A 20,303-nucleotide genomic window follows, 5' to 3' on the forward strand; every position below is an offset into this window, starting at 1 on the left:
TTCTCCCGGTCCCTGCCAATGGTGTGTCAGTTTTGGGGACAACCCCCGTTTCCTTTGTGGGCAAAAGACCCACACTTTGTCCCCTTGCTTGAAAGTTGGACCATGAGCCCGAATGTCATATGCCCGTTTCTGGCGGGCTCCAGCTCCCGCTCCCGCTAGTGCCTCCCTGGCCAGTTGATGCACGGTGTTCAGCCGCTCTTTTAATCGTCGGAAATAGTCCGTCTCGTGACCGCCAACAAGCTCAGGTTCAGGGGCGAGCCAAACACCAAGTCCACCGGCGTGCGCATCTCTCTTCCGAACATCAGCCCCGCCGGTGTGCACTGACTCGATTCCTGAATGGCCGTCCTATACGCCCACAAGACCAGAGGCAAATGTTGGTCCCAGTCTCTCTGGTGTTGACTAGTGAGGATGGCAAGTTGGGAGCCAGGGTGCGGTTAAACCGTTCGACCAGTCCATCGCTTTGAGGGTGAAGGGGGCTGACACACCTCTTTAAACAAACGGCTCTCGAAGTTCCGCCCTTGATCGCTGTGCAGTTCATTCGGCACCCCGAATCGAGTGAACATTTCATCCAGCAATTTTTGGGCGGCTGTGGAGGCACCTTGATCTGGAATGGCATATGCCTCCGGCCATTTAGTAAAGTAGTCCATCGCCACCAAAACAAAACGATTTCCTGCCTCGGTGATAGGGAAAGGACCCAGTACATCTACCCCAATCCTCTCCATGGGAGCCCCAACAAGATACTGTTGTAGTGGCGCATGAGAGCGTTGGCCAGGTCCTTTCTGCGCCGTACAAACGTCACAGCAGTGGACGTGCATCTCCGCATCTTGTCGACATCCAGGCCAATAGAATCGCTGCCGCAGCGGACGCACTGTCTTTGCATTTCCAAAGTGCCCAGATCCAGCTGCTCCATGAACCCAACGGAGGACCGTTGTACGTAAAGCCTGGGGAACCAGAAGTTGCAAACGGTCAGTACCCCCCCTTGGTGCCTGCCATCTTCTGTAGATCACACCATCGTGCAACTCCAGGCTGCCCCACTGCGAATGTAACAACTTGATTTCCGGCCCCTGGGAAGACACGGTTTGCCAATCGGGGCATTCCTGGGTCTCCAGCCAACCCCTTACCTCCTCTAGCACTGGGTCGTCTGCTTGTAGTTGCCGTAACTGGTCGATGGTGAATGGTTCTCCTGCTTCATCAGTGTCCTCTAGCCCGGCTGCTGATGATGATGGTCCCATACCCCTTTCCTCTTGGCGGCGGCAATATCGACAGTCGTCGAGTACGCATGGTTGCCTGGAGAGGGCATCAGCATTTGCATGCTGCCGTCCAGGTCGGTGTTGCACCTCGAAATCATACTCCTGAAGTATTTCTATCCACCTTGCCACCTGGCCCTCAGGTTGCCGGAAGATTAACAGCCATGTAAGGCTAGCATGGTCAGTTCGAATTGTAAACTTAGTGCCCAAAAGGTAAGGCTTGAAGTGTCGTACTGCCAGGATTACTGCCAATAGCTCCCGCCGGGTAACACAGTAATTTTTCTCCGGTCGACTGAGGCTGCAGCTATAGTAGGCCACCACTCTCTCTCCGGTCTCCCCCCTCTGGGAGAGTATTGCGCCAACCCCCACATTACTAGCGTCAGTGTCCAAAATAAAGGGTTGGTTGGGGTCAGGGTAAGCCAGGACAGGTGCACTGGTAAGAACAGCTTTTAGTTGTTGAAAAGCGGCGGCGCAGTCCTCCGTCCACCCAAACTGTTGGCCCTTACTCGTCAGTTGGTGCAAGGGGCTAGCAATGGTTGCAAAGTTTCTCACGAATCTCCGGTAGTATGAGGCTAAGCCCAGAAAGCTCCGCAGCTCGGTGATGTTGGCTGGTGGGGGCCAGTTGCTCACGGCAGTCACCTTCGCATTTCATGTCTGTTCAGTTTCTACAGTAATCTGTTTCAACACATTGTTAAAACAAAAACGTTTTTTATATTCTAGTAGTAGATGACAAAATGTAGGCATAAACTATATAATGTATGAAGCCTGAAGTCCAAATAGCAAAGAAACATTTTCACAAGAATAACACAATTGCGCTTTTATTCAAAAATATAACTGCAGAAACAAAAGCCGCCTTAACATGCGACATTGACACCAGTTTACTGTAACTGCCTCCGTGGTTCAATAGATTCAGCCCCTGCTTGGGAATCAAGAGATCACGAGTTCGATCCTGTGCCCCTCCGTTTTGAGAAGTAAACTGCTCTTACTCTTACTGTTTTAGAATAAAAGCATACATTTGATTTCAGTCTGTAACAGCCGGTGCAATTTATGATCCTTGTAAAGGTTAGCTTTTTTATTCACTTTTCATTCTCTCAGTCGCGTTCAGAATCAATCCATACAACCCCATCTGACACGGCTGTTTTCACTAAAGACGCGCTATAGCTCTGCAGTGTACCACGATGCATACTAACGCCAACACCCCCCCAGCCCTCCCCAACCCCGCCTTCTGACAGAAGCAAAACTTCTCTCTATGCTGTGGTTTCTATTACACACCTGAAAGCTGCCTTCTTCCAGCATCTCAACATGCGGGACTGGCACTTGATTTTCTTTTAAGGCAGCTTCAGCGTCTGTGTGTCAGAGGGTTCAGTATGCATCGTGGTACAAGCCAGTCCCCGCATGTTGCTGTATGCTGTTTCTTTTGTACTCCAGGACACGCAGAGGAAAGAATGGTAAAGACCAGTAACCGGCTATATGCAATCATCAGACACTCCCCATCTGCCCGTTGTTTTGTTCAAACACAGGAACATATATTGGTGTAAAAGTATAACAAAAGTGCACTTTTATTCAAGTGCACTTTTTCCATCGACAGCTTGCATGGTGCTGCTAAGAAGTGCAGATTTTCATTCCGTGCTATATAAAGTCATCACATTCAAATATTAACAGTTCCCACACACCCAAGGACCGTCCTTCCTACATTTACGACACGTGTACTTGTTGCTATTACACTGAATGAGCACCTGACACTGTACTTTCTTCCCTGGGGAAGGTCCGCATCAGAGAATTTCCAGTTCCTGCATAAATTCACACCCGATCTGGCGCTGTTCGTTTTCAAATAATATTGCATTAGTGCGATTATATTTTCACATATATTGTCTCTTTCTTTCAGGTGTGTAATAGAAACCACAGCATAGAGAAGTGTGTACACTGCTTCTTACAGGAAAAGGCGATGGAAAAAGTGCACTTGAATAAAAGTGCACTTTTGTTATACTTTACACCAATATATGTTCCTGTGTTTGAGCGACACGGGCAGATGGGGAGTGTCTGATGATTGCATATAGCAGTTACTGGTCTTTACCATTCTTTCTCTATGCTCCTGGTTGTACAAAAGAAACAGCATACAGCAACATGCGGGGACTGGCAGGAACACTCAATAAAACTGAATAAAAGAAAAGCAAGTGGCGGTGAGATCCTAAGGAGCTATAAGCGCGTCTTTAGTGAAAACAGCCGTGTCAGATGGGGTTGTATGGAAGGGATTTAAGAAGCAGTTTAAGGTGGGACGGAATTACGAGTTTTTTCGTAGGCTCTGCTAATTCTAGTGTTTAATTGTGGACAGCCTGATCAAAGTCTCTGGCATGGATTAGCAGATCGTCCAGATAGACCACACATCGGGTTCGGGGAATGTCTTTTAGGACCCGCTCCATCAGTCTTTCAAAGGTGGCGGTCGCTACACAGTCCAAACGGCATCACCTTGAATTGCCACAGCCCTTGTCCTATGGTGAATGCGGTTTTGTGTCGGTCCTCTGGTGCCAGTTCCACTTGCCAATACCCACTGCGCAAGTCCAAGGTGCTGAACCAACAGGATCCAGCCACATAATCCAATGCATCATCGATGCGTGGCAGTGGGTATGAGTCTTTTCGAGTGACTTCGTTTAACCTCCGAAAGTCCACACAGGGGCGCCAACCCCCCGTTTTCTTCCGTACCATGACCATTGGTGCAGCCCAGGGGCTGTCCGAAGGCTCAATAACGTCGTTGGCTGCCATCTCACAAATCATTTCCTCGGCAGCTTGACGCTTCGCAAGAGGTAATCGGTGGGGCACAAACAAATGGGAGCGGTATGGCCAGTGTCTATGTGGTGTTTCACTAAATTCGTTCTAGTACAGTCCTCCTCTCGAGCCGCAAAAATGTCCACAAAGTCTCTCAATAGTTGTTGAAGTTGCTCCTGCTGTGGCGTTCAGATGTTCCCCACTTCGACAGCCCAATTCCTCTACAGCGGCAACTGTCCCAGCTGATGGGTGGTCGCATGAGGAAAACCGTTGGGAAGCACTGGTCTGAGCTGCAACATTCTCCTGGGGGTCCCCTTGAGTTTCTGCATCTTCCGAACAACGGTCGGGAGCCGGTGAGCCGTGGTATCCAGGCAAATCCAACCCAGCAGCCCTTCCAGGACGGTTCCAGCCCGATTGGAGCGACACAGTCTCATTACCTAGGCAGAGGACGGCCCTAGACACATCAACACATGCTCCCCAGTGGGCCAACAAGTCCAACCCAATAATGCACTGGTCTTTAATGTCCGCAAGCCAGAATTCGTGGTTGGTCTGGCTCGTCCCTACCACCACAGATAACAGTTTCTTTCCGGGCATTACTGTCCGTTCACCCGTAACCGTGCGTAGTTCGCTATTTGTGGGGGTCCAGCCCTCGGGAAGAAGACTAGCTGTTTCTGGCAACACTCCTTTTCTTAGCAAACAAATAGTGGACCCCGTGTCCACTAAGGCACTGCATGGCCGTCCATCAATAGTGCAGTCTAGGTATAGTCCAGTGGAAAATCCACAGCGCCCAACTTTGAAGCAGTCTTTGTTGAGGGTGCTGAAAACGGGAGCGAGGGTCCCCTCACGGCCTCACCCCGATGTCGTTTCCCTGCGGTGATGCTGTACGAGGCAACGGACTTGGGGCAGGGCAATCCCTGGCAAAGTGCCCTGGTTCTCCGCATCGAAAACAGCAGTCCACTCGTTGTCTCTGTCGGGGGGTTGATGTTGATTGGGCGCGGCTGACCTCCACTGCCTCAGACAGGTCCCCTTCCGCCCTTCGTTCAACGGCTCTTGTTAGTCGACTCGGTCGTGGCGTTCGTCTTGTCGGTGACTCAGCCTGTAGTACGTCTTCAACCCGCTCAGCCTCTTTTAGTGCCTCGCTCAAATCTCGGGTGACGATAGACAGACATGCTGGCGAAAACGTTCTGGTGTGAGGCCCCACAGGAAAGCATGAAGTCCGAGTTCTTCCCTCACTGCTGTCGAGAAAGTAGGGTAACCTTTTCGTGTATATACCCTGACGTCAGCGGCAAAGGCTCCTATACTCTCACCTTCATGCCGACGTCGGCTAGTCAGCTTGTCTCTGTTGCATTCTGCTGAAGTTCTTTGTCCAAAGCGACGGGTGAGAGCAGCGGTGAGAGCCTGAAGATCACGACACTCTTCCGATGACAGATCAATGAGTACTTGAAGTGCGGGACCCTCCAAGGCAAGGGCCAAGTGTGTCGCAGCTTCCTCGCGGTTCCACTCATTGTGTATCGCGGCCAGATCCACTTGTGCGAGGTATGGTTCTAAAGGAGTCAATCCGCTGTATCGCGGCAGCTTAGCAGGTGACCGTGAGAAGCGACCGTCCGACTGGTAACCTGGGGTATCGCTGCGGCAGCTGACGGCCCCCTCTGGCCGTGCTCAGAAGATCGCAACACTGTCCGGGGAATACTGGTACCATCAGGCCGGTCTGCCGCTTTTCTCCGCACAGCTCCGCTGATCAGGCGCTCTAACGTAACGCTGTTCTCTAAGATGGCACGCTCCAATTCTTCAAGACTCTGTTCCATAACGGCGTCTTCTAAACAGCCTGGTCTCCCACTTCTGACACCAATGTAGCGACCTGGGGTCGAGTCTTGAAGTTTTTAAAGCCGATCGCTACCGTGCACCTTTCCCAAGCTGTCGGCTAGCGGATTGCCAGCGTTAAACACACAGCTGTACCCAGCTCTTTAAGTAACGAGCACTCGTGTCCCATACACCGCACGACTCCGAGTGTCTCGGCAGCATGTACCCAGCTTCTCAAGTAACGAGCACTCGTGTCCCATACACCGCACGACTCCGAGTGTCTCGGCATTAATTGCTTAGATAAAATCTTAGCAATGAATAACAGCTCTGTCCTGTTGTATCTCTTTATTCACAGATAGCCAGTAAACAAAGCTCGACATTATTGCACTGCCATGGTCAAGGTCATGCACGAAGACACATTTCACATAACCGGTACTTTTTACAAAATAAATAACCCCGGACGGCGATGACCCAAACCCACCCAACTAATTGAACACAAACACAACAATTATTTACAAGTTAAGACATTAATAAATACAACAGGAAAAACATTATAAAAAGCAGTGAACATACAACCTTCCCATAATGCATCACTCCGGCAGCGCTGACTGCCGGGTCGCTACAATATTTTAAGCCCTTATAAACTCTCCCACCCTGTTAACATTATTAGAGCCCTCTAGACATGAAATAACACCCTTTAGTCAAACGTTTAAACTGTGCTCCATGACAAGACAGAGATGACAGTTCTTTCTCACAATTAAAAGAAAGCAAACATATCTTATCTTCAAAGGAGCGCCGTCATAAAGGAGCGTCAGGAGCAGAGAATGTCAGAGAGAGCGCTCGCAAAGAAAAGCAAACAATCAAAAAATCAATACATGCTTTTAAGTATACAGAAGCACCGCGATAAAGCGGCATTTTGTAGAGGAGCGTCCGTGTCCTCTGTGCAAACAGCCCCTCTGCTCACACCCCCTCCGTCAGGCAGAGAGGGCGAGAAAGATAGAGAGAAGCAAACAAGCACAGCGCGGGAAGCATATCTTATAGCATTGAGGAGTTTTAGTTAATATGCAATACATGCTCTGATTGGGTAGCTTCTAAGCCATCCGCCAATAGCGTCCCTTGTATGAAATCAACTGGGCAATCAAACTGAGGAAGCATGTAACCTAAATTAAAAGACCCATTGTCCGCAGAAAGCGGCGAACCAGCGAAAAATCTGTGATATATGTTTAGATGTGCTTACATTTAAAATCCGCGATAGAGTGAAACCGCGAAAGTCAAAGCGCGATATAGCGAGGGATTACTGTACACCTTTTACACAAACCCATAGTATAGAACATAAACCAAGCTAGTATACTGTACTTCATGTTGAAACCAATAATATCCATTCTAAAGCGGTATTGTTCATAGATGTGCACACAAAAAGATAATGAAGGCACATAAGCCAACAGTATCAGAGCTGAAAACATTACATTACACAAAAGAACATTTGGATTTTATGTAGTGTGATTGGCCCCTCCCCAGGATGTCATTGGTCACTCGTTTTCAGTGGTGACCCATAACTTTAAAGATACTTGAGATGATAATAGGAACAGGACTGATCCACCAGGAATCAGAACAAATGACAGAAAATAAGTGGCTGAATGTGATGAAAAGGCTCTGCACTAATTAAAGTATTATGTTGTAATGTGTCTAATGTGTTTGTTCCTTTGTGAATTTCCCATTGTGATTTTTAATTGTTTTATACTTTGTGTCTCTTCCATGATTTTGTTCTGGGAATCCTACTGACTTTTTGCCATTTCCAGCCTGAACACTGTCAATATTATAGTAACAGCAACTACTGTAGAATGGGACGAGTAACAGTAATGACGAATATGTAAGAAGATAAATGAAGTGGAAAGTATTATAGCATACGATTACAATGTTCTTTTGGAGTATCTGAATACCTGCCATTAAGGTGCATAATAAGAAATCCCAGGAAGTATGGAGCCTCCTAATTAACCCAGTGAAAACCCCAAAAGTATAAAACTGAAAATTGTGGGGAATCTCTAAAAACAGAAAAAATTAAAAACAGCAGTGCAAGATAGCATTTCAATGTGTGTGACGAGAAGGGAGGCTGTGTTGTGATTCGTCAAAACTGAGCGAGATGCATTGTTTGACTTTATCTTGGTCTACTAATTTATTAGTTAGTGCTCCTGTTCTATGATATGACAAAAATCAAGCATTGTGCATGGGATTGTCACCTGTGAATGAGCCACAGAAATGTGAATTCTCACAGGTTCATTGATACAGGTGGAGAGTTTGTAAAGGTATGTGGTATAGCGGGTCCACAGCCCTCTCAGCAAAGGCACCCAAAAAGCAGATGGGAGCATGGAGCAGAACCCACATCATCATATTTGGTGGCAGCGGTGGGATGTGCTAGTAGTGAGAACAGAAGAGGAGACAGAGCAGCAAGCGGGATTGGTGACCTTTGAAAAGAACCCATGGACCCAAGCCGAAGGAGGACATTTTATAGACAGAGCTTTTTAAGGACATTTATTTATTGAGGGTTTTTATTTGTCTTTAAAAGTTTGTATTCTTTTAATGTCCTGTTTTTATGAAGGGGGCTTGAGTTGGTTTTATGGTGGGATTGTTTAGGTGCTTTTATTGTTTTAGTGCAGTGTAGAGTGGCCGAGCTGTGGACCTGAGCTCCAGTTGCGTTGGGTTGGCAGTGGCGTGGAGCCTTTCCGCGTAACTGGAGTCTTATGGTGGGTGGAATGTGGTATAGCAGGTCCACAGCCCTCTCAGCAAGGGCTCCCGATCAGCGGATGGGAGCTTGGAGCAGAACCCACATTGTCACAAGGTAACAAATTTGTTTTTGTTTTTTAAGAGAATAGAATTTGGACCTTGCAATAATTTGATGCAACACCTACTTCGCACACTCAGCTGATCTCTCTTGCTGCTAGTCCTGGCAGTAGCACAGCAGCCTTTACTGTGCACCACATTTGTTTTTTAACTGCAGTGCAGGTGTTATCAGGGGACAAAGCATGTTGTGTTTCATTAATAAGAGATGCTCTGGCACCCGTTGTTTCACATGGGTCTCCAATCTTCTAGGTTTTTTTGATTGTTGTTGATCGTGTACCATTTCCTCACAGCACTTGATGCTTCACAGGATACAGCAACCCCCAGATCATCAATCAAATTTACAAGGTTATTAAGATTTATAAAAGTAGGCTCGGACCCAGAAGTAAATTCATTGAAATGGCTGGAACTGGAAGGGTCCTCCTCCATGGATTCAGGATCGGAACTGATGTCATCAGAAGACCCACAACCGAAAGTGACATCATCAGAAGCCAGGCGGAACACCTGATGAATGGTCTGCAGGAAAGCGAAAAAAAATTAAGCACACTCCGCCACCCCTAGTCTGGCATGGAATTACTCTCATTTAGACCCTTTAGCTGCCTCCCATGCACACGTGTGTGACATGAGTTACAAGCTTATTTTTTCAGTTCAGTGTGCCCCTCCGCAGTACTGTACATGGTTCTATTTGTGCTTTCAAATTAGAAGTTTGGTGACTTCAACTTCAAATGTGACATTACTTTTGTAGGGGGTGCAAATATAAATAAATAAATAAATAATATTTTCTAGGGGTGTGGAGGCATAGAAAACATTGGGAACCACTGTTGTAGTGTTACAAATCACTCACTGGCCATACCTCAGTTTACAGCTTTACTCAGGCTCGGATGGTGCTAGATGCTTGGGTGGCCGCAGCCTATATGGCAAAGAAGGGGAGCACATCTTTTAAATCCAGAGAATTGGAGAAGGAAGGCTGAAAGTTTGATAGGAAGTGAATATGACAGTCCCACATAGGCCTTAATACTTTTTTTGTGGAGGGCATCACCTCAGTGATGCTGAATTGTGTATCAGCAGTTGTTGAATACCGTGATACTGACAGTGTTCAGGCTGCGAACACTAAGAGGTTGTTCAGAGTTCATATCTGTTGTTTTGTTATTACCAGTGGCTGATAAAACCCGTTATTTTCTTAGGGTACACTGCTGCTGTTTATTATTGCTCAAAAAACAAGTGCATTATTGGGATAGCACTGTGACAGAACTACCAAGATAACTTTTATCCACAAGACTCAGCAGTAATGTGCAATGGCCAGCTGGAGGAGACTTTGATCAGCATGTACTTTAAAAGGGAAGTGTGTTCAGAAGGAAAGAATCAAAGCGGAACTGCAGCAGTCTGGCCCAAACAGCTGCTAAGTGTGGAAGTGTCATGAAAGGTGGCTGATCTGTGTGATGTTCGTCAGATGTACAAGGTGCTAAGGCTTTTTTTGCAGAGTGAATGTCTGTGTATAATGGGGATTCATCTACTGTACTTCTGGGTGATGTTTTAACAGGTTAGCCTAGTATTTGGCTCACCAAATTTTCCTCTCTTGAGTAGTTCAAAAGCAGAAATTTTTAACTTTCTTTCTTTCTTTCTTTCTTTCTTTCTTTCTTTCTTTCTTTCTTTCTTTCTTTCTTTCTTTCTCATACATAAACCCTGTTTTGCAGAAGGTGTGTCTCTACCCCAAACGTTTCTTTTAACTACATACTCAAATCTCACACTAGCCAGAAAATTCTTAAATACCTTCATGGGGTCACCTCCAACTAAGAACCAGAATCATTTTTAGCGTCAGGAGTGGACCTTCCTTGGCTCTTTCTGTTTAGTCTGTGATATCTGTCAAAAGAGGAATTTACTGGCACTCATCACAATCAGGGATCGTGTTGGGCCTTTTAACTAGCTGGGGGACAATGATTGGCCTCCTTCCAGGTCTACTAGACCTCACCCTTAAAAAAGGGTGTCAGTTCGGCTATCATGGAGTATATGGTGTCACCTACTGACTAGGTGGTCTCCTTGTCCTTTATTAACTTCCCTTGGGTTCACTCTCTCCTTAAGTAGATGGTCAGTTAACTAGGCCCAAATTGGTTCTGCTGCTCTCTTATATTCTGTGAAAATCTCTTTTTAATTTTTGCTAGATGCCCCCCTCTACTCTGTCTTGGCTTTTTTCCCCAGGAATAATACTTAAGGAGTACCTACTCTAAATGCAAAGCCCACCACCCCTTGGTTGTGCTCTTTTTCTCCACAATTCCTATTGCCTGTGTGGAATCTTATTTTTCTTTTGGACAAGTTCCCCACTTTCTCTCTGTGCTGAGCCAAACTGACAACTTTGATCCTAGAAGCTACTTGGCAACTGGACAAGGTTTTGCAAAAGGAAGACTCTCTGAACATAGAGTATGGAGTACATGCAGTGAAAGCATCTACTAAACAGATGCATCATGCAGTTTACTTTTTTCTGTTTTTCTTACACTACTTAAAGCCTTGTGTGTCTCCATTTTGCCTCTATCACTAAACCAAAGGGATCATACAATAAATTAGTTTAGTCATAAAACAAATAATTAAAACTCCAACCTATACAAGCCTTCATCCTGTTGTTTAGAGTTTCAAAGCATCTTCTCTGGTATATTTGGCAGCTCCAATGATTATTCTGAACCTCTCCTACTTACAAATACTCGTCTGGAGCCCAATGCGCGCATACGTAGGAGAGTGTGTTTTGAGATATTTCAAATAACTTCCTGTCCATTCCAAAGTAGGTCATCCTGTTAAAGGGATAAGGCACTTTTCAGTTATATTTGAGAAATCTGAAAATGAATGACACATATCCTAAGAAGTTATATAAAAATATCCATCTACCTTCCTTTAGTCCAGTTTAGTTTTGGTGGAGATGTCAGGGCAGCATTAACAATTGAAAATCTGAACTGTCTTCAAAAAAATTGAAGACGTGTATCTCTAAATGTTAGTTTGGTTGTCCATATTCTTCAGTCCTAAACAGACTGAGCAGGGGATATGCTAGCTGTTGTACTTCACTGCTGCTTAGTCTTCCAAGTGCTTACATTTGATTTAAAAAGTGACGTTTGGCAGAGAAGTGCTATGGTGTTCTGTATATTATCAAAAGCCAACATGAAAAAAAAACATGATGGGATTCACCAAATATTTTATATTGGCCTTGTTTGCAGGTTTCTTTTCCTTCCTTCAAAAGATTTGCTTTGTTGTGAAGAAAAAAAACTTGACTTTCACAGTATTTTGTAATTATATTTTCCAATTAACCTTTAATTCCAATAAGATCCGAGTGATGTGATTAAAACCTTTTAACTATGAATACCTTTTAAATAGTAAATGCCAAAGCAGTTGATGGAGTGGCTTTTGGCTTTATATATCCTGGGTGGGATGCCATTTAATGTACAGAAATTCACCAGTTACTTTACTCGACATGTCCATTTTTGTTAGGAAACTGAGGTAAATTAGGAGACCGTGCCAATCACTGTGCCACCTAGCCGCTCTCTTTTATATATACAGTGGTACCTTGAGATACGAGTGCCCCAATGCACGAGTTTTTTGAGATACGAGCCATCACTAAGTCGATTTTTTGCCTTGAGTTACAGGCCAAAATTCAAAATACGAGCCATCAAAGAGCTTGTTGCCGCACATTCCGAGGAACTGACGACGGAGGAGTTGACGGAACTACAGACACGGCAACATACGGAGGTTCTGCAGGAGATCGGTATCGTGGAGGAAGTTATCTCAAAGTGAGATAAAGGAAGTGTTTGCAATGTGGGAAAAAGTTTTAAACTTTAAAGAAAAGAAACACCCTGAAAAAGTTACAACTGATTGTGCGGCGGCGCTATTTAATGACACTTGCCTAACACATGACTTTATTGAAAAGAAACCCTGAAAAGGTTGCAACTAATCGTGCAGCAGCACTATTTAATTACACTTGCCTAACATTTGACTTTATTGAAAAGAAACACCCTGAAAAAGTTGGCTATTGGTCATGCAGCGGTGCTATTTAATGACACTTGCCTAACTCATTTCAACAAAATTCTAAAGGGGAGGACTAAACAAAGCTCCTTGGACAGGTTTCTATTGAAACGCCTTGAGAATGAAAGTGACAAAAGCGTGGCAAAAAAGAAAAAAACTAGTGAAGAAGAAAATTAACTTAAGCAAAAGTGAAGTGAAAGAAAAAAAACATTACGATACGCTAATCGCCTTCGCCAACATCTATTTATTTCTTTAGATTCTCTTTTATGTATTAGGTTTTATTTTGTTTGAATACAATATTTGTTCATTATAAATACATTTTTCTTATGTTGAAAACATTTAACAAAAACTTGGGGTGGTTTTTGGGGGGCTGGCACGAATTAATCTCATTTCAATTAATTTCAATGGGGAAAATTGACTTGAGATACGAGCATTTGACTTATAAGCTCGGTCACGGAACGAATTAAACTCGTATCTCAAGGTAGTAATGTATACAGGTATATATATATGTATATAAAAAAAATTTGGGTCGAGACGTAATCATCTCGGGGAGACACTCTGAAGTCCTGCGAGACTGCTTGCATGACAAACAATGTCTCAGAGACACTTTAACGTCCCGGGAGACAGGGAAGTGAGACAAAAGGACAGCTGCTGTAAAGGCTTTTAAATAATCATCACGCAGTGTGACATGTAGATCACGCAGCTTGGTAGCAATAGTGGCAAGCCAGCACCTAATTCATCCGCATCTCCTTAGTTCAGCCCCCCACCTTCACAACACGAGCGGCAGAGACATGAAGTGACGAGCATGAAGCGAACCCTCGGAGATAGGGGTTGGGGGGTGGGTGAGCAAAGTGAGTAGGGGTCAAAGCCCCCTAGTATATATATATTTATATATATTGTAACAAACTTAGAGCCAAGCAGAAGAAAGGTTTGGGGTTTTCCGACCCTGTATATTGTCTACAATCCAGCTCCTAATAAACAAAAACGGTCAGACAGAAAAAACAAAACAATTGCATCTGCGCGACGCCATACTAGGCGTCAGCGGCCATTTTATATGGGAGGAGCCGGAAGTGGAGGAATGCTGGGAAGGAGGCGTGAGGGATGCCGGGACTGATGACGTCAGGGAAGATGGCGGAGGAAGGGCGGAAGTAGACGCACTGCGGTATAGTGGCTCATGGCGGAGCGTCTTTACTTCTGGAAAACAAAGGAAAAAGGCTAGTACCCCGCCATTCCCCGCCAGCGAACGTCTCTCGATGTGTTTTAAGGTCCTTCCGCGGCCTCCTAGTTGCGCATGTGTGACAGTATATATATATAAATAGAATGTCCGTCTGTCTTTATGTTCCCTATACAATTCCTATTCTCTTTCACCCTTTGACTGATCTGGACCAAATTTGACATAGTTGCTGTCTAGGACCAAGTGGGCTACTTTGAGACTCACATTTTTACCCGGGGTGGTCCCAGTTTATTTATTTATTTTTTCTGTGTGCTACAGTTTGCACACCAGTGCCACCTGCTGGCTCAAAGGACGGGAAACATCTGAACAGACTAAAGTCAGGCTAACAGGCAAAATGAACAGAGCTTAACATTACTTATCTGGGCAACACCACATGCCGCTTCTATCTACTGTAATAGAATTAGAAGTATTGTGTGCTTTTGCAGGGAGATTTTGGGTGAGACTTGATCAAGAGCGGATTTGTAGCACAACACAAAAGATAATCAAAGGGTTGTTGTTAAGCTCCTGCTTTGTGAGATTTTCTTTATTATTTATCACTACAAACTGTCCATCCTGGACTAAGAGGAAAAATCATCAACATCAGTGTTCGTGGTTATAGCCCAGCATGGATTATAAACAGATCTGGATCCCAATTGGCATGAAAAAAATATCTTCTCAAAATGCTGCATTCTACTTCTGTCTGCTATAATATAAAAAGGACTATCATGCACTTTTGCAGGTGAGTTTTGGGTGAGGCTTAATCAAAAGTGGAACTGCAGCACAACACAAAGGAAAGTTAAAGAGTTTTTGTTTAATTCCTGCTTTTTCTGATTTCCTTCATAATTTAAGCACAATGAACAGTCCAACTTGAACTACAAGGAGGAGTCTGACATGACAGTGTTCATGGTTATAACCGAGCAAGGAGTTCCCGCATCTGGGATCCAGTTGGACCCAAAAAAAACAAATTCTCGACTCATTAGAGCAGAGACAACGATAGAGAGGCAGTGTGGATGACAGCTGAGAGAGCTAGCTATAACAGCTAGGTCACAATTTAAAAAATAAATAAATCTTTGTTTTCTTTCTTTAACCCATTCTACAAATATACCTGGGCAATGCCAGGTACTTTGGCTAATATAATATAATATAATGTAATCTTCTTATATAATACGCTACCGTGGCTGTTCGTTTGTCTGTCCTAGATTTTAAATCCCCTGTAGCTCACAAACCGTTTGACCCATTGACCTGAAATTTGGTACACATATACTACGTGATGTCTACTATCAGCTTTCAGGGTGATGACTGACATCCAAAGTTATTTCTCTTTTTATTTTTATTTTATTTTATTGTAGAATCAACTCTCGACATTGTCTAGCAGGGTGGCTATGCGGCACATGCTTACAGGTGCCGTTCTCATTTCCTACCACCTACCATCTTCTCTGTCAATATACCTCTTAAATCATTCTTGATGCAGATTGAAGAGTTAAGTGCCAGCTTAAGTAAAAAAAATAAGGAAAACATACTAAGTAATTGCAACACAAACACGGACTTAATCAGTTTTAACGCAAAAAGTTTTAACGGGTGGCGAAAAGACGAGCTGCTCAGGAAGCAGCAGGCGCATCAGCCTCTGAGCAAACGAATGCTAAACATACAGAGAAAGAATATGAAAACTATGAACGCTCAAGTCAAGTGTATTCACTGCATGTTATGCAGTGCTCCATTACTGGTATAATATAATATATATAAAATCCTAAGCCTAAAAGTGCAACAATTTTATGTGACTTTTTTGTCACACTTTAAATTGAGCTTATTTTAAAAACTACATATATATGTTTGGTATTTCAGAATTTATCAAACTTTAATGTGATGTTATTATTATTATTATTTTCAGATTCTTATTTCGTTTTTAAATTATAAACTAAAATATCAAGAAAATCGTGGGGCGACCCACTAGGGCGCATACTTGGGGGTTGTGCACCGAATGTGTCAGGGGGTAGATAGATAGCGAGATAGATGGGGGTCCAGTGCCTTCCCCCGGGTTTGGGGAGCGAAGTGAGCAGGGGGCAGAACCTCCTAGTTTAATATAATATAATGAAAAAGTGTTGACTGTTGAAATCAACCTTTTTCCTGTGAAGCAGATGGAAGATAAAGGAGTCAGAAGAATATTTTTTATCAAACACTAGCCACACTCATGAAGAGTACTAACCAATCTTTTTGCCAAATCAAAAACAAAACCCTAAACCATAGTTGACGTTCATGCCAAATTAATCTTTAACCAGAAGAATTGAGAAAAGCAAAAGCACACATCAAGGTGTAGGAGTAAAATCAGAGCCCCTTTTGCAAACCCAACACTAGCAGAAGTTGAAATAGGAGGCCGTGCACCAAAATTGGCACTGAAACTCTGGACCTGTGAGGCAGTAGCACTAACCACTAAGCTACCATGCCACGTGTTTTCACATTTGGCCTATTAAAAGGTCAAAGGTCAAGGATAGGAAATGAGGAGTTTTTACTTGATCTTTCCAAATAAGAGAAATATTGACACAAGAATATGTGTTCTTCAAATAAACACTATTCTTGACGTTTTGTAGCAGATAAGCTCATAAGTTGTATACATTTTATGCAGATGGCAAATAATGCATGATTTCCTTTTAAATATTGTACAAATGTATAACTTGTTCATTCATGAAAATTAATTATACTGCATAGAGAAAACCCACGCTGTCACTGAGGAAACTTGCAATGAATATGGATGGGAACTCAACTTTTATGGTATCTCCTAAGCTGCTATGCTTCGTGTCTTCCCTGAAGCTGTTATTTTTGCCATCCAATCTTAATAAGTATTGGCTACAGAACGCCATAGCAGATGTAGTGCTTTGATTAATCTTTTGTATTCGTATTGTAACTCTGCGTAACATGGCTGGCATAGCTGGCAGTATGCTGCTTCTTGTGGGCAGTGAACTCTTGTACAGTAGCTAATTATTTCATTTCCTTTGTTGAATTCTTTCCATCTTGAAACACTGGTTGAGCCACATCACACTCTTTCTGAGCTAATGCCTCAGATTCTGTGAAATCTCAAAGCATTTATATTTATTTTTCTCCATGTTCCTTTCTTTCTCTTTTTTAGATCATTCACGAGTAAGGTTGATATGAATTAGCAGATTTATGTTCATTAAACTTGTCCACCTTGGGAGCAGAACCATCTTAATGTTTTTGGGTGGATATTTTAGAATCTTATAATAGTAGGTCCTTCTCTTTCAGGTACAAGCTGTTAGAAGTTGCTGTCGAGTGTGCCGACATGGTGCCATTACCATGATGTGAATTTCATCCCTAATTTATCACTATGGGAAAGCACTTAAGGCAACGTGTGTCATGTTTGTTTTAAGGGTATCTAACAAAACAGCTGACAAGGCACAAAGACATTCAGTACACAGAACGCTATTGATCACTTTAAACAATTGATTATGCTTTTCTTTGATATTTTTCATAGGCAGGAGAGGAATGTTGTCAAGCAAATTAGAGTCTGGCACCAGCCTTTTAGCTGATATATTATATTCAAGGTTTGTTATACATGCACAACAGTTTTTATACAGTGGGGGTGGCATGGCAGTTGGCATTCTTGCCTTATAGCTCCAGGTGTTTGTGTTCAAGTCTCAGCTCAGTTCCTCATGTCTGTGGGGGCTTTTCTCCAGATACTCTGGTTTTCACCCACATCCTAAAGTGGTACAGGTTAGGTGCCTCAACAACAACAACAACAATTTATTTCTTGTATAGCCCAAAATCACACAAGGAGTGACACAACAGACATTAACAGACAAGAAAAAACTCCTGAGCACTCATATCCTGGCCTGGCATTATGGTATATCCGTGAATGTGCTCTGTGACCGACTGGCACCCTCCCAAGGGTTGGCTGCTGCTTTGTACCCGTGTTGCCAGGATATGGCACATCTCCTCATGACCCTAAAGTGTTGTCTACAAATGGTTGGGTGAATAAAGTGTAAAGGGTATGGGAGTCACACATTTTACTTACTGTAAGATTATTATCTTGAAATTAGTTAACAATATTCTAAACCATGAAAATATAATTCTCTGTTGAAATCAAAAGCATCAAAAGATCATGAAAATGCTTTTATTTTGGAAAATACTGCAGGTGGTTGTGTTTATCTTCTTTTTTTTTTGCTGATTGATAATGGGCTGCCTGGAGGATGACATGAACTTTTTAAATGTTATGCTCGTCATTGTGTTTTCATGCTTCACTAAGTGCATCAAAGTGCTCAATGACTTTGCAGAATCTACAGGGTTGCGCAAAGTGAATCAGAGTTCATTCTGTTGTGTTGATTCACCACAGACAGCAATATGAGACAACTAATGTCATGTGGCAAAAGAGCAAACAGCGTTTTTATGGCACACTCAAGGTTCTGAGGGAATTTTTTACAAGCTTAGAAGAAAGAAATCCAGCCTCACACCCAGAAACACATCCTTGGTACATTTATACATAAACCATTTATTTAATTCAAACTCTGTGTTCCTGGTAAATGGTAGAAGGAGACAAGAACCCAAAATTAGTGACAAATGGCACAAGGCAAAATGCAATAAGATTCCAGTTGTATTTCACAAAATACAGCTGCTGACCTGGAGTCCAATAGCTGCGATGCAGCAGTACATACAGTAACATGCTGAAATGGCTAGCAGGGTACAGAAGCTTTGCAGAAAGCATTCCCGGATGGGTTTTCATGCACATTCCCAAGCAGAGCTAATTTACATTTGTCACTTAGCCCTCCTTTTTAGGTATGTAGGAGAACTTCCAGATTGGGATGCTGGAAAATGATGAGAACATGCAAACTCCAGGCAGACAACATCTGGGTGATGGAATCGAATCATGGACAGTGAATCTGTGAGGCAGCAACACTAACCATCAGACTACCCTTGCCACTCACAAGCCGCTTCCATATATAACAACACATCCAAATGAAACAAGATGACATTCAGCATGATAACAAAATCAAAAATAAAAAAGTCCAAGGACGTGAATTACTTTTCAGTGCCACTTTGTGTATTTACTTTGCATAATAACTGCCGTTAAATGAAAAAGATCCCATCTACATGTAAGTGTGGGAGGACAGGACTATCAGGACACGTCAGTGTTGTACATGTAAAGTAAATCCCAGGGAGCCATTTGAGTGCTTTAAAGCCGGGGGACAGGATCAGAGGAGCTTGAATGAGAAATCTGGAATAAATCGGTCAAATTATGGAGAAATGTTAAAACAAGACCGTCTGCATAGAGGAGTCTCCGGAATGAGACTCCTGATGAGAAAATATTTAAAAACTGGCGGGGGTTAGAATGTGTCAGAGGCACCATTGACCCCAAAAGTACTTTGAGGGGTGAGTCCTAATGTAACGCTTAGAGCCTAAGTACATAGTTGGAATGTGAGCTGCAGAAAAGATCCAAGTGGCAGAGTAGGCCAGAAATGAAGGTGAGAAGGAGGGCAAATGGACAAGCCACCTCTCCACACACACAAGTAAAAGGAACATGTAATAGACATGCATTGATTGCTTTGTTTGTGGTCTACATGGTATTTTGTTTCTCTCATTCATCATCCTAGCCTCTTTATTAAGTTCGATATCCCATTGAATAATGTCATAATTTGTTCAAGATTAAGAAGGCATATTTAATTATCAATTTGACTCTCAAGGGGGCAGTTTCAAGGGGTATGTACAAAGGGGTGGATTTTCAGAACTGGAAGTTTAACATGTGTGAATGAACCAGGGGCATCAGTGAGCCCCAAACCCCCTAACACAAACCCACAGTGAGTCCCGGGCTCAAATAATGAAAGGTTTATTAAACCACTTCTTCCACAAAGTTGCAAAAAGCACAAAGACACAATTTTTTTCTCTCTTCACAATAGCTTTCTCTCATCACCACTCACCATGCCCTCCCAGCTCCAACTCGGCTGGATAAGGGATTATGGTCAGTTTTATTTCGGACCCAGGAGTACTTCTGCTGCCATGGTGATTATCGATGGAAGCACTTCTGGGTCACATTAAAGTCCATTGTAACAGGGACCTTGCCTGCCCTAGTGACCCAGCAGGGCTGCTCTGCCAGACTACATCTCCTGGCATGCCTTGCTAGCTTCCCACTGGGCACTGATATCCAGGGCCACTGCCATTTAGCATGCTTTTTGGTAAAAAAAACCCAGTGACATCTCTTTTCAGTGGGCTGTCCATCCATCCCTTTTGGTCCTTCCTTCTGGGTCTGGTCCCTTTCTCCTCCCCGGCCGGGATGCCTATCTACCTGTTAGGAGCCTCCCATCCAGGTAAAGAACCATCCCCTCTTCTGGCCGGGATGCCCATCCAGCCCATGTGGAATCTACACATGCCTCTCTGCTGTCTGACAATACAAATACCATCAGTCAGGTGACTGGTGAGCCAGGAGACAGATGGGAAAGGACATA

The sequence above is a fragment of the Polypterus senegalus genome, chromosome 9 (genome assembly GCF_016835505.1).
Source record: "Polypterus senegalus isolate Bchr_013 chromosome 9, ASM1683550v1, whole genome shotgun sequence".
NCBI classification, from domain to species: domain Eukaryota; kingdom Metazoa; phylum Chordata; class Cladistia; order Polypteriformes; family Polypteridae; genus Polypterus; species Polypterus senegalus.